The 13,038-nt window shown below is 34.8% G+C and overlaps 1 long non-coding RNA gene across 1 annotated transcript in view; it reads right to left on the bottom strand.

Annotated features, from left to right (window-relative positions):
• LOC127866862 (uncharacterized) overlaps positions 1–12,633 on the bottom strand; it is a 60,370-nt gene extending 47,737 nt beyond the window's left edge. The window contains exon 1 of the long non-coding RNA XR_008043143.1: positions 12,512–12,633. This is a non-coding gene — a long non-coding RNA (uncharacterized LOC127866862). The remainder of the gene's footprint in view (positions 1–12,511) is intronic.
• Between the last annotated feature and the right edge of the window lie 405 nt (positions 12,634–13,038).

Raw genomic sequence — 13,038 nt, 5'->3', positions numbered from 1 at the left:
ACCGCAAATCCCCCTTTTTTAGCGATTTACGTTGAGGGTTACACTACATTACATGTAACATATATGTATACACTTACATTATGCATTGCAATAATAAAGCTTTTGTTGTTGTTGTATACAATGGGCGTATTAGCTAAAATACTCATGTTCCGACATGAACTTGATGAAGTAATGTCGGAAGCTTTAACGGCTCCAAATTAATATAACGGCGCAGAATGATCATGCAATAATTATTGAACATAACATGTAAACATTATTTAACTAATTGCATTAGCAGAATGTTTATTAAAACTTACAAGCAATTATATTCTAGGCCCGAATACACTACCACTGTTCAAATTACATATTGTTGCCATATACATGTAGCGTAGCACTGTGTAAATTGAAAGTTGCATAGTGTTTCGTCATTGGTCGGTTATAAATACCTTGTTTCTCTATACATGGTATTTGATTTAGACGAAACTAATAATTTGGTAATTTACGAGAAATATGATATAAGTTTTCCTTTTAAACTTTGATCTTACCGTGTGTGTTTATTGACGTTATTAATTATGTTAATACTTATTTTTGCATTTCATTAAGAATTATAACGTGTAGCCCTTTTGTTAACAGTGTTAAGCAAAATATTCGCGCCACGAAAATTGTTTAAGTAACACTTTCATTTAAAGTTTAAATGTAATCAGTAGATTACGTCTAATTATTTGGACTAAATTATGCTAAACTTATTTATTTTCTGTTTCAGGCTCCAATGCGGTTAACATGTGTTACTCGCATTACTTTCCGAGCGTTGTACATACATTCACAATGTTTGATAAGCCGGAAATCGGAAATGCATTACTGTTCTATTTTTAAGTACATGTTATTATGACATCGTGTTTTATAATAATTATGTTGTTATTACATCATTGCCTATATATTAAAGCCATTAAACATTGTGTTTGTTTTGCTGAAAAAAAACGAGTATATCAACGTAGCACTAAGCACTAAGCATTCATAGAGTTCAATAAATATGATGAATTGTTAAAAATACAAAAAAATGACCTGCTGAAACAATTTGCCCGTTTTAGACTATCATCGCACCATCTAGAAATTAAAGTGGGCAGATTCGTAGGTATTGATCGTGATCAGAGACTTTGTTGATTCTGCAATATGAACGTTGTTGAATCTGAGTATCACTTCCTACTTTGTTGTGACAATTATAGACACTTAAGATTGAAATTTATTGGGCACATCTCTTGGCCTACCCTAAATTTATTCCAAACTACTATGACATCGAAAAAAATAAATAAAATATTAGGAATTTGTAAATACCTAAAAGAAGCTATGTTATATATCAACGTTTCGTTACATAAATACATTTTATATATGCATGTATATTATGCTTGAATATTTATATGTGTACTTTGTGGTGTGTGATGATATTACTTAACCGTTCTTTTTGTCTTTGCCATAATTATGTTGTAAATGGCTAAAGGCATGTTTCTATTGCCGATTGCCAATAAACTTTGAAACTTTGATGATGTATAATGTACATGCATCTCTCTGGGTTTTCACACACAAAACAAACAAGAGGGCCTGAAAGGCCCAAGGTATCCCCCGCAACATATGCTTTGTTTGAGGATGGGTGCAAATTGGACGGATGAACATAATGATAGATGGACGGACGGAGGACAATAACACAAAACTAAGACAAAGGAAGACGGACGGATGGACGGACGGACTGACAACGCCAAAACAATATCCCTCCGCCTATGCATATATATACTCATACCAAGTTTAAATGAAATCCGCCAAAGCACTTCCAAGATATGGCTCCGGACACAAAAGTGCCTATAGTAAAAAGCATTTTTTCAAGATACAAAGTGCCATAAGTCTGTTTTTAACAGATGGTGTACAATGCCATTTGGCGTGCATCATCCTCTTATGCATATATATACTCATACCAAGTTTCAATGAAATCCGCCAAAGAACTTCCAAGATATGGCTCCGGACACTAAAAAGCATTTTTTCAAGATACAAAGGGCCATACCAAGTTTAAATGAAATCCACCAAAGAACTTCCAAGATATGGCTCCGGACAAAAAAGTGCCGGACGGACGGACGGACGGACAGCTGGACGGACGGACGGACAACGCCAAAACAATATCCCTCCGCCTCTGGCGGGGGATAAAAACCCTCAACATTTGATTATTTATTGTGTACTGTCCAGCGGGTGATAGTGTTCGTCTAGTGTCTAATTGGCACTCTTTGTATGTGTTCAAACTGTGAAAAGATGTGACAATCACAGAAACAACAAGATGGCGCTGCCAATTAAGTGCGATAATGGATCAAAGGGCATTGACAAAAAATAACAGTTTGTATATATTTTTCGGCGTTTACTCAGATGGTCTCTCACAACAAAAAACTATACAAGTCAAGGTATTATGTTTTACTTCTATCAGTAACGATACGGATACGGTGTGTTTGATTTGACTTTAAAAGAAATATCAAATTGTTGGCGATATAACTGTTTTAAAAATACGAAAGAAACATTTAACCGAAATCAACAGAATTCAATGTTCTCTGCGCTACGCAGTTTGTATAAAAAAAAAAATACTTGCACACTCAATACCTTGACCTTGTACATTGCCGCATAATTTTCGAAATATACATGATGGCTATATTGGAAGCATTTGTAAACGTCGTGTTAACATTAAAACATCAGAAGTGTGTTTCGGATTATAAATTATTAAATTATTATTCTCATTTGGGAATTTAACGGAACATTTATACTTATGGTATAATTGTTTTGAATTGTATATTAATTTGTTACAACGCTTTACGTGTCAAAAAAATGTTTTGATAATATTATGCATTTACAGCACAATTTCCAGGAGGAACACGTTTTTTACATGATGGCATTATGACGCAATAAAACGTTTTTTTAAATTCGCTCATCCAATGAAAGCTGTGTTCCACATTATGCACTGTACTGTACTCTTTACACTTCTGAAAAATGGTGTAGTCATATAGTTCTGTAAATGAAATTCTCAAACATATTTACCGACATAAATGTTTAATATTATTTTTCGTAAGTGATGTTGCAATTATGTTGGATTATTTGATAATTGTGAACATTAGAAAAGCGTTATGTATACAGTTATCGATACGATTCGGTTTATATGCATGAATTGGCGAATCATCGATGTCACCGATATCCACTGCGATCACGGCGAATTGCGGCGAATTGCAGCGAATCACCACAACATTGAGGGGATTTAGCGCGAAGATTATCTTGCTCTCGCGCGACGTCGGAGTGACGAGCCACGTGAAATCGCGGTGATTTTACACCCAAAAAGCAAAATGCCCGCCTTGACTCCGCAAATTAGGCAAAAATCACGGGTCGCGTAGTGTAATCATAACCTCTTCAAGAGTATTAATTTAATTCAGATTTTTTTTTATATTAAATATCATATGGTGAAAACATGAACAAACACACTTTAGTGTTTTTGCTGTGTTAATGATGTATTAAATGGAGTTAAAATAATACATTTAATTTGTTTACCTTTCAATATCTTGCAGTTGCACTTAACATCCTCAGTTCAATGCTATTTCAGTAAACTGTACAGCGTGACAAACATAATAAAGCAGAATATGCATACGAATCTGAGAATACACAGATCCACTAACATATAAATCAAATCATGTTTGTCTCTTTCCATTTTCGAACGATACTCATCTTAAATGCTTTAACTTTGTGAGTAGACTGCACTCCAATTTTTCCAACACCGGTTTCCATGACGCACAGTCACTGTGAAGATTTCTAATAAATATTATTTTGTTGTTTTTTATTTCAAACGTAGTAATTTGCGTTAATTGTCACACGCATTAATTAAATTATTCCATAATAACCATATGATATCCGTTGTTAATTTGAATCTTATTTATCATTTTCGCCGCTAATCGTAAATTTCTCGTCTGCTTGCCGCCATCTTGGACGTGTGTGAAAACAGGGGGTCTCAATCGGGATACATCGACTATCGTCGGTATCCTCCGCTAGCATGAACCAATGATTTTTTTCAAACATAAATAATTGATGTAAAATGCTTGCAGGAATAATATTTAAGGTTTAAGAAGGCATTTTCTTTTTGTTTTAAAGGATTTCTTTGAAAATTATATTTTTTATGATTTTTTTGGCAGCAAAAGGGCCCTCAATCCATTTTAGGGGAAGTGGGTCGCTACCCATAGCAGGGGGAATTTTCGCGGCGTTTTCCCTTTTTGGGGGATTTTTTACTTACTATCTAATTATTACATTTGTACATGTTTGCACTATATTCATTGCTTATTTCATAATTTAGTATGTTTGACAAGATTAAATTAAAATAGAATTGAGATATAATAATGAGTAGCATGAAACAATAATTTTTTTAAACATATGTAATTGATGAAAAATGATTGCAAAAATAATATTTAGGGTCTAATAAAGCATTTTTCTATTCTATTTTCATGATTTTTTTTTTGCAGCAAGGGGTTATGAAATTTAAACAAGAGCACCGCCTTGCGGGTGCAGACCGCTCATCTATTTTCTTTTTAAAGGTGAAGGGACTCTCATTTTCAATCACAAAGGAGGGAGGGGTGGAGTGAAGAGGGGTGTATAGTGTGGGGTTGTGGACATTTATTACATTATCTTCCAAAAATTCGGGGGCGGGGGGGGGGGGGGAGAAGAGCGATGGGGGGGGGGGGGGGATTTTTTGGGTGCGATGGTTGGACGGTATTTGAAACATAACCGTTTAAAAAAAAAAATTGGGGGGGGTGGGGTATAATGTGAGGGTGTGGTGGTAATTTGTGAACTGATCTTAAAAAAAAAAAAAAAAATGGGGGGGGGGGTGAAAAAAAAAAAAAAAAAAAATAGGGGCGGGGAGGGGGGAGGTGGGGGGGAGGGGGGGAGGGCACGGGGGACAGTTTGGGTGGAGTCTATTGTGGTATGTCAGGTAAGAGTAGTTTCGTCAAAGTATCAATCAAATCTAATCATAAATAAAGAAGTTATGGCAATTTTAGCAAAATTTAATCATTTGACCTTGAGAGTCAAGGTCATTCAAAGGTCAAGGTAAAATTCAACTTGCCAGGTACAGTAACCTCATGATAGCATGAAAGTATTTGAAGCTTGAAAGCAATAGCCTTGATACTTAAGAAGTAAAGTGGATTGAAACACAAAATTTAACCATATATTAAAAGTTACTAAGTCAAAAAAGGGCCATAATTCCGTAACAATGACAACCAGAGTTATGCAACTTGTCCTTTTACTGTACCCTTATGATAGTTTTTGAGTGTTCCAAGTATGAAAGCAATATCTATGATACTTTGTCTTTAGGGGTAAAGTGGACCAAAACATAAATCTTAACCAAATTTTCAATTTTCTAAGTATAAAGGGCCCATAATTCCGTCCAAATGCCAGTCAGAGTTACATAACTTTGCCTGCACGGTCCCCTTATGATAGTTAATAAGTGTTGCAAGTATGAAAGCAATAGCTTTGATACTGTAGGAATAAAGTGGACCTAAACACAAAACTTAATCAAATTTTCATTTTTCTAAGTATAAAAAGGGCACATAATTCTGTCAAAATGCCAGTCAGAGTTACATTACTTTGCCTGCACAGTCCCCTTATGAAAGTTAGTAAGTGTTGCAAGTATGAAAGCAATAGCTTTGATGCTTAAGGAATAAAATGGACCTAAACACAAAACTTAACCAAAATTTTCAATTTTCTAAGTATAAAAAGGGCACATAATTCTGTCAAAATGCATGCCAGAGTTATCTAACTTTGCCTGCCCAGTCCCCTCATGATAGTAAGTAAGTGTACCAAGTTTGAATGCAATAGCATTGATACTCACTGAGAAAAGTGGACCTAAACGCAAAACTTAACCAAAATTTTCAATTTTCTAAGTATAAAAAGGGCACATAATTCTGTCAAAATGCACGCCAGAGTTATCTAACTTTGCCTGCCCAGTCCCCTCATGATAGTAAGTAAGTGTACCAAGTTTGAATGCAATAGCATTGATACTTTCTGAGAAAAGTGGACCTAAACGCAAAACTTAACCGGACGCCGACGCCAACGCCGACGCCGACGCCAAGGTGATGACAATAGCTCATAATTTTTTTTCAAAAAATAGATGAGCTAAAAATGTTATTGGATTTTTAGACCAAAACTGGTACTATGAATATGATAATACCATGATGCACTTCACCAAAACATTTATAATTATATTGTTTATTCTTGAAAATGTATTTCCTCTATTCACTAAAAATAACACTTTTGATCAGAAGATTCATATATAATGATGTTTACTTTTATTTTCAAGAAGCATAATGCCTCTTTTTATTTGTATTCAGCCACAAGTTCTTGTCAGCCACTTCAGGGTTATATGTTGCTCTTTTACTAAATGCAAAATAATTCTACACTTTGAGACATTTCATAAAATATTTTTTGTCTTTACAACATTCAAAGGCTAATAAATTTAGATATCAAGTACTTCCATACTAACAGGACCATTCTAGGCGGGCAACCTAGCAACCTTAATTTGTTCATATCTTCCTATCAATCTGTTATATGTGTTATGAATCATTTGTTCGGAGAACATTTAATGTTAGTTATAACTTTTCAATAATTCAATGTTCAAAGTGATATTGTTATTGACCGATAAACCAACATACTCATTAAAAAGGAATATTTTATTAATTATTTGCATTTTATCTCACATGAGTAATATTTGCCTAAATGTTTTTCAAACTAGCTAGCTAGAAATCTATATACAATTGACGACGTTTATCAAAAAAAAAACATTTATGAAATGGAAGTTTAAAAATAAAAACAAGATGTGTTTGTGAAACCCCCTATATGATGTTTGACCTTGTAGGATGACCTTGACCTTGTGAAGGATGACCTTGACCTTTCACCACTCAAAATGTGCAGCTCCATGAGATACACATGCATGCCGAATATCAAGTTGCTATCTTCAATATTGCAAAAGTGTTCATAAAATAAGCTATTTGAGCAACATATATTTGACCTCTGACCTTGAAGGATGACCTTGACCTTTCACCACTCAAAATGTGCAGCTCCATGAGATGCACATGCATGCCAAATATCAAGTTGCTATCTTCAATATTGCAAAAGTATTTATAAAATAAGCGATTTGGGCCACATATATTTGACCTCTGACCTTGAAGGATGACCTTGACCTTGACCTTTCACCACTCAAAATGTGCAGCTCCATGAGATACACATGCATGCCAAATATCAAGTTGCTATCTTCAATATTGCAAAAGTATTCATAAAATGAGCAATTCTGGCCACATATATTTGACCTCTGACCTTGAAGGATGACCTTGACCTTTCACCACTCAAAATGTGCAGCTCCATGAGATGCACATGCATGCCAAATATCAAGTTGCTATCTTCAATATTGCAAAAGTATTTATAAAATAAGCGATTTGGGCCACATATATTTGACCTCTGACCTTGAAGGATGACCTTGACCTTAACCTTTCACCACTCAAAATGTGCAGCTCTATGAGATGCACATGCATGCCAAATATCAAGTTGCTATCTTCAATATTGCAAAAGTATTTATAAAATAAAGCGATTTGGGCCACATATATTTGACCTCTGACCTTGAAGGATGACCTTGACCTTTCACCACTCAAAATGTGCAGCTCCATGAGATGCACATGCATGCCAAATATCAAGTTGCTATCTTCAATATTGCAAAATTATTCATACAATGAGCAATTCTGGCCACATATATTTGACCTCTGACCTTGAAAGATGACCTTGACCTTTCACCACTCAAAATGTGCAGCTCCATGAGATGCACATGCATGCCAAATATCAAGTTGCTATCTTTAATATTGCAAAAGTATTTATAAAATAAGCGATTTGGGCCACATATATTTGACCTCTGACCTTGAAGGATGACCTTGACCTTTCACCACTCAAAATGTGCAGCTCTATGAGATGCACATGCATGCCAAATATCAAGTTGCTATCTTCAGTATTGCAAAAGTATTTATAAAATAAGCGATTTGGGCCACATATATTTGACCTCTGACCTTGAAGGATGACCTTGACCTTGACCTTTCACCACTCAAAATGTGCAGCTCTATGAGATGCACATGCATGCCAAATATCAAGTTGCTATCTTCAATATTGCAAAAGTACTCATAAAATGAGCGATATTGGCCACATATATTTGACCTCTGACCTTGAAGGATGACCTTGACCTTTCACCACTCAAAATGTGCAGCTTCATGAGATACACATGCATGCCAAATATGAAGTTGCTATCTTCAATATAGCAAAAGTTATTGCAAAATGTTAAAGTTGGCGCAAGCACACAGACAGACCAACAGACAGACCAACAGACAGGGCAAAAACAATATGTCCCCCACTACTATAGTGGGGGACATAATAAAAAATGCAAGTTTTATCAGATATTCGTAATCATTTCCAATATAATTGAGTGACTGAGCAATGTGGATGAATGAATATAACGGATGGAACGAACACTTGACTACACTTGAATTATGATTTATTTTTCATTATTTTATGCACTTAAAATTAGCCTTAATGCGTATTTATAAGAATTTATAGACAGTGTCCCTCCCCAAAATCAAGGAATTGCACAGTTACTTGTTATTCATTTGTGTAATGGTTTACAATAATTTTGTGGTAGAATATTTGAGAAAAACATTAGAAACGAAACTTGTCAGTGATCAAATTCTCCATATGGTTATGGAAATTATCGAATGTCGGTTTCCGAAAAACACGTCGCGGTTTCAAAAAATATGATGGTTGTGCCCAAAGATTTTGGTGTTAATGAACATTACTGGTTTATATTTTAATAATTTCGATTCTCATTTGATTAATAGGTGATTTCAAGGCTGATAAACTTGAAATATGCAAGCTATTTTTTCGTTTTGCATATGTCTGTCGATACATCTGTACAATCGGTAATTTCCGTAACCACTTGTTAAATTGTAGCAGACATAAGTTTAAATAAAAATTCTTATGTTTTACACAAATATTCTACCTCTTTCTTGCTAAACACTAATACATGAATGATTTAAAAGTAATATTGCATTGTTTTCAGCCAGGAACACTGTCTATAACCGCGAAAAAAAACATAACAAACTTTTTGATTTACGATATTTACTTTTTAAATAGCTTGCATGCGGCATGGCATTGCATGTTCTGCAAGATAAATATCTCGACTTTATTCATTGGATGATTTCAGACTGTTTCATCAAATCAGAAAATAGCTTTTAAACGTAATTTAGACCCATGTTTAAAGCGAGATACACTACGCAACCCGTGATTTTTGCCGCGATCCCGCATCACCCCAATCGATGCAACGTGACAAATTTCGGTGATTCCGAGCGACAAGAAAATTTGGGTGATGTCTCGGCAACCGTCGCGCGATGTATCTCCCTGTTACGCAATCAGCGCGAATCACCGCAAATCACCGCGAACCGCCGTGGTTCACCTTTTTAAGAGATTTACATTAAGGGTTACACTACATTACATGTTCATGTAACATATATGTATATACTTACATTATACATTGCAATAATAAATCTTTTGTTGTTGTTGTATGCAATGGGCGTATTAGCTAAAATACTCATGTTCCGACGTGAACGTGATGAAGTAATGTCGGAAGCTTTAACGGCTCCAAATTAATATAACAGCGCAGAAGAATGATCATGCAATAATTATTTAACATAACATGTAAACATTATTTAACTATATGCATTAGCAGAATGTTTATTAAAACTTACAATCAATTATATTCCAGGCCAGAATACACTACCACTGTTCAAATTCCATATTGTTGAAATATACATATGTAGCGTAGCACTGTGTAAATTGAAAGCTGCATAGTGTTTCGTCATTGGTCGGTTATAAATACCTTGTTTCTCTACATGGTATTTGATTTCGACGAAACTAATAATTTTGGTAATTTACAAGAAATATGATATAAGTTTTCCATTTAAACTTTGATCTTACCGTGTGTGTTTATTGACGTTATTAATTATGTTAATACTTATTTTTGCATTTCATTAAGAATTATAACATGTAGCCCTTTTGTTAACAGTGTTTAAGCAAAATATTTGCGCCTTAAGACACGGAAAATTGTTTAAGTAACACTTTCATTTAAAGGTTAAATGTAATCGGTAGATTACATCTAATTATTTGGACTAAAATATGCTTTACTTATTTATTTTCTGTTTCAGGCTCCTATACGGATAACTCGTGTTACTCGCGTTACTTTCCGAGCGTTGTACATACATTCACAATGCTTGATAAGCCGGAAATCGGAAATACATTACTGTTCTATTTTTAAGTAAATGTTATTATGACATCGTGCTATATAATTTGTTGTTATTACATCATTGCCTATATATTAAAACCGTTAAACATTGTGTTTGTTTTGCTGAAAAAAAAACACGAGTATATCAACGTAGCACTTAGCGTTCGCAGAGTTCAATAAATTTATGATGATGTATAATGTACATGCATTTCTCTGGGTTTTCACGCCAAAAACAAAAACCCTCAACATTTAATTATTTAGTGTGTACTGTACAGCGGGTGATAGTGTTTGTTCAAGTGTCTAATTGGCACTCTTTGTACGTGTTCAAACTGTGAAAAGATGTGACAATCACAGAAACAACAGGATGGCGCTGCCAATTAAGTGCGATAATGGATCAAAGGGCATTGAAAAAAAAAATTACAGTTTGGATATATTTTTCGGCGTTTACTCAGATGGTCTCTCACAACAAAAAAACTATACAAGTCAAGGTATTATGTCTTACTTCTATCAGTAACGATACGGATACGGCGTGTTTGATTTGAATGACTTTAAAAGAAATATCAAATTGTTGGCGATATAACTGTTTTAAAAATACCAAAGAAACATTTAACCGAAATCAACAGAATTCAATGTTCTCTGCGCTTACACAGTTTGTATAAAAAAATCAATACTTGCACACTCGTATACCTTGACGTTGTGCATTGCCGCATAATTTTCGCGCTCTTTTGTCGGGAAATATACATGACGACTATATTGAAAGCATTTGTAAACGTCGTGTTAACATTAAAACATCGGAAGTGTGTTTCGGATTATAAATTTGTATTCTCATTTGGGAATTTAACGGAACATTTATACTTATGGTATATTTGTTTTGAATTGTATATTAATTTGTTACAACGCTTTACGTGTGAAAAAAATGTTTTGATAATATTATGCATTAATAGCACAATTCCCAGGAGGAAAACGTTTTTTACATGAAGGCGTATGACGCAATAAAACGTTTTTTTTGTAAGATCGTATTGTATCAATCTAAATTTAAATACGCTCGTCCAATGAAAGCTGTGTCCCACATTATGCGCTGTACTCTTTACACTTCTGAAAAATGGCGTAGTCATATGGTTGTTTTAATGAAATTCTCAAACATATTTACCGACATAAATGTTCAAGATTATTTTTTTGATGTTGGATTATCGGATAATTGTGAACATTAGAAGCGTTATGTACATGTATAAAGTTATCGATACGATTCGGTTTCTATGCATGAATTGGCGAGTCATCGTTGTCACTGCGATCACGGCGAATTGCGGCGAATGGCAGCGAATCACCACAACATTGAGGGGATTTAGCGCGAAGATTATCTTGCTCTCGCGCGACGTCGGAGTGACGAGTCACGTGAAATCGCGGTGATTTTCCACCCAAAAAGCAAAATGCCCGCCTTGACTTAGCAAATTAGGCAAAAATCACGGGTCGCGTAGTGTAATTAAGTACCACTTTTTATACACTGTCAAATTGTGACATAACGAGTTGCCTCCCTTGTTGGTTCATGCTATATAGAGATATGAGGATAGCAGCAATAAATTGTATTCGGCAACATTTGCTGAACAATACGTTAGTCAGTTGTTGTTCGGCGACGACTCGGACAAGCTTGATCAGCACTCGTACGACATTATTGCTAAATGACATTGTAATCTTATTGGCTTTATTGGAAAAATTTAGTTATTTTTGGGGAAATTTTGGTCAGATTTTTGGGAAAAAAAGTAAATTTAAAGCAATTGGGAAGCAGCCGAATATTGGCGGTAATTTTGGGCAAAAAAAATCACTGAGCTGATAAACAGATGGCCGTAAAACAGTGACCGTTGTTTCGCGTTGAGTTCTTTCTTGCAAAACGCATGACCTATCTTTTTTATTGTTTAAATCATTGCGGCTTGGAATGCTCTTTAAGAAAAGGTATGTTTATATGGGTCTCTATTTGCGAAAGTTTGACTTTATTTTTTGTTAAAGTTATTGCTTTTATATTGAATTTGTGTAGAAAATCTTTTAGTATATTGTGACCTTTAGAAATTCACGGTCTTGCAATTCTCACGCTTCACCGGTTATCTATTTTGCTGCAATTTCTAACAAATTAAAATAAAACAAGGAAGTAGCAACTGTCATAAACTCATCACTCACCTTTCTTTTGATTTATCCGATCATTTATCAACCGTAAAATGCACGTATTATTAACACTAAACGAGTTATTTCGCACAATGATTTCCCACTCATCGTCAGCGCCATTTTGAAAAATTCGACAGGTTATATTACACTAATTCCATTTCCCACAGGGTCCCATTATAAAACTGCCAACTTTCAAAGCATTTTTCTTGTATCTCCTATATATAAAAAATTGTTCAAGACTGGTATCATTTTAAAGATAAAGCTGTCCTCTTTCAATAAATGCAGTAAAAAATTATGGTCTCTCAACTTCTAAGAAATTAAAATTCGCCCAAAGGAAAGCACCCTTGGAAAATAGAGTTTTGAAGGTGAAATTTCGACAAAAGCGCCGCACTTCAATCAGCGCACCCCAACCATTCATCTTTCAACGTAATCCCCACTGAAATGCGCCAAAATGTTGCAAACACACATAGGATGCAGGAATAAATTACAAAAAGCATGGGTGCGATCGCTAAATCGCTTTTAATACCGAAGAGAAAAGGAAC

The sequence above is a fragment of the Dreissena polymorpha genome, chromosome 2 (genome assembly GCF_020536995.1).
Source record: "Dreissena polymorpha isolate Duluth1 chromosome 2, UMN_Dpol_1.0, whole genome shotgun sequence".
NCBI lineage: Eukaryota > Metazoa > Mollusca > Bivalvia > Myida > Dreissenidae > Dreissena > Dreissena polymorpha.
The sequence above is the reverse complement of the archived record's forward strand: the minus strand, read 5'-3'. Positions and strand labels throughout refer to the sequence as shown.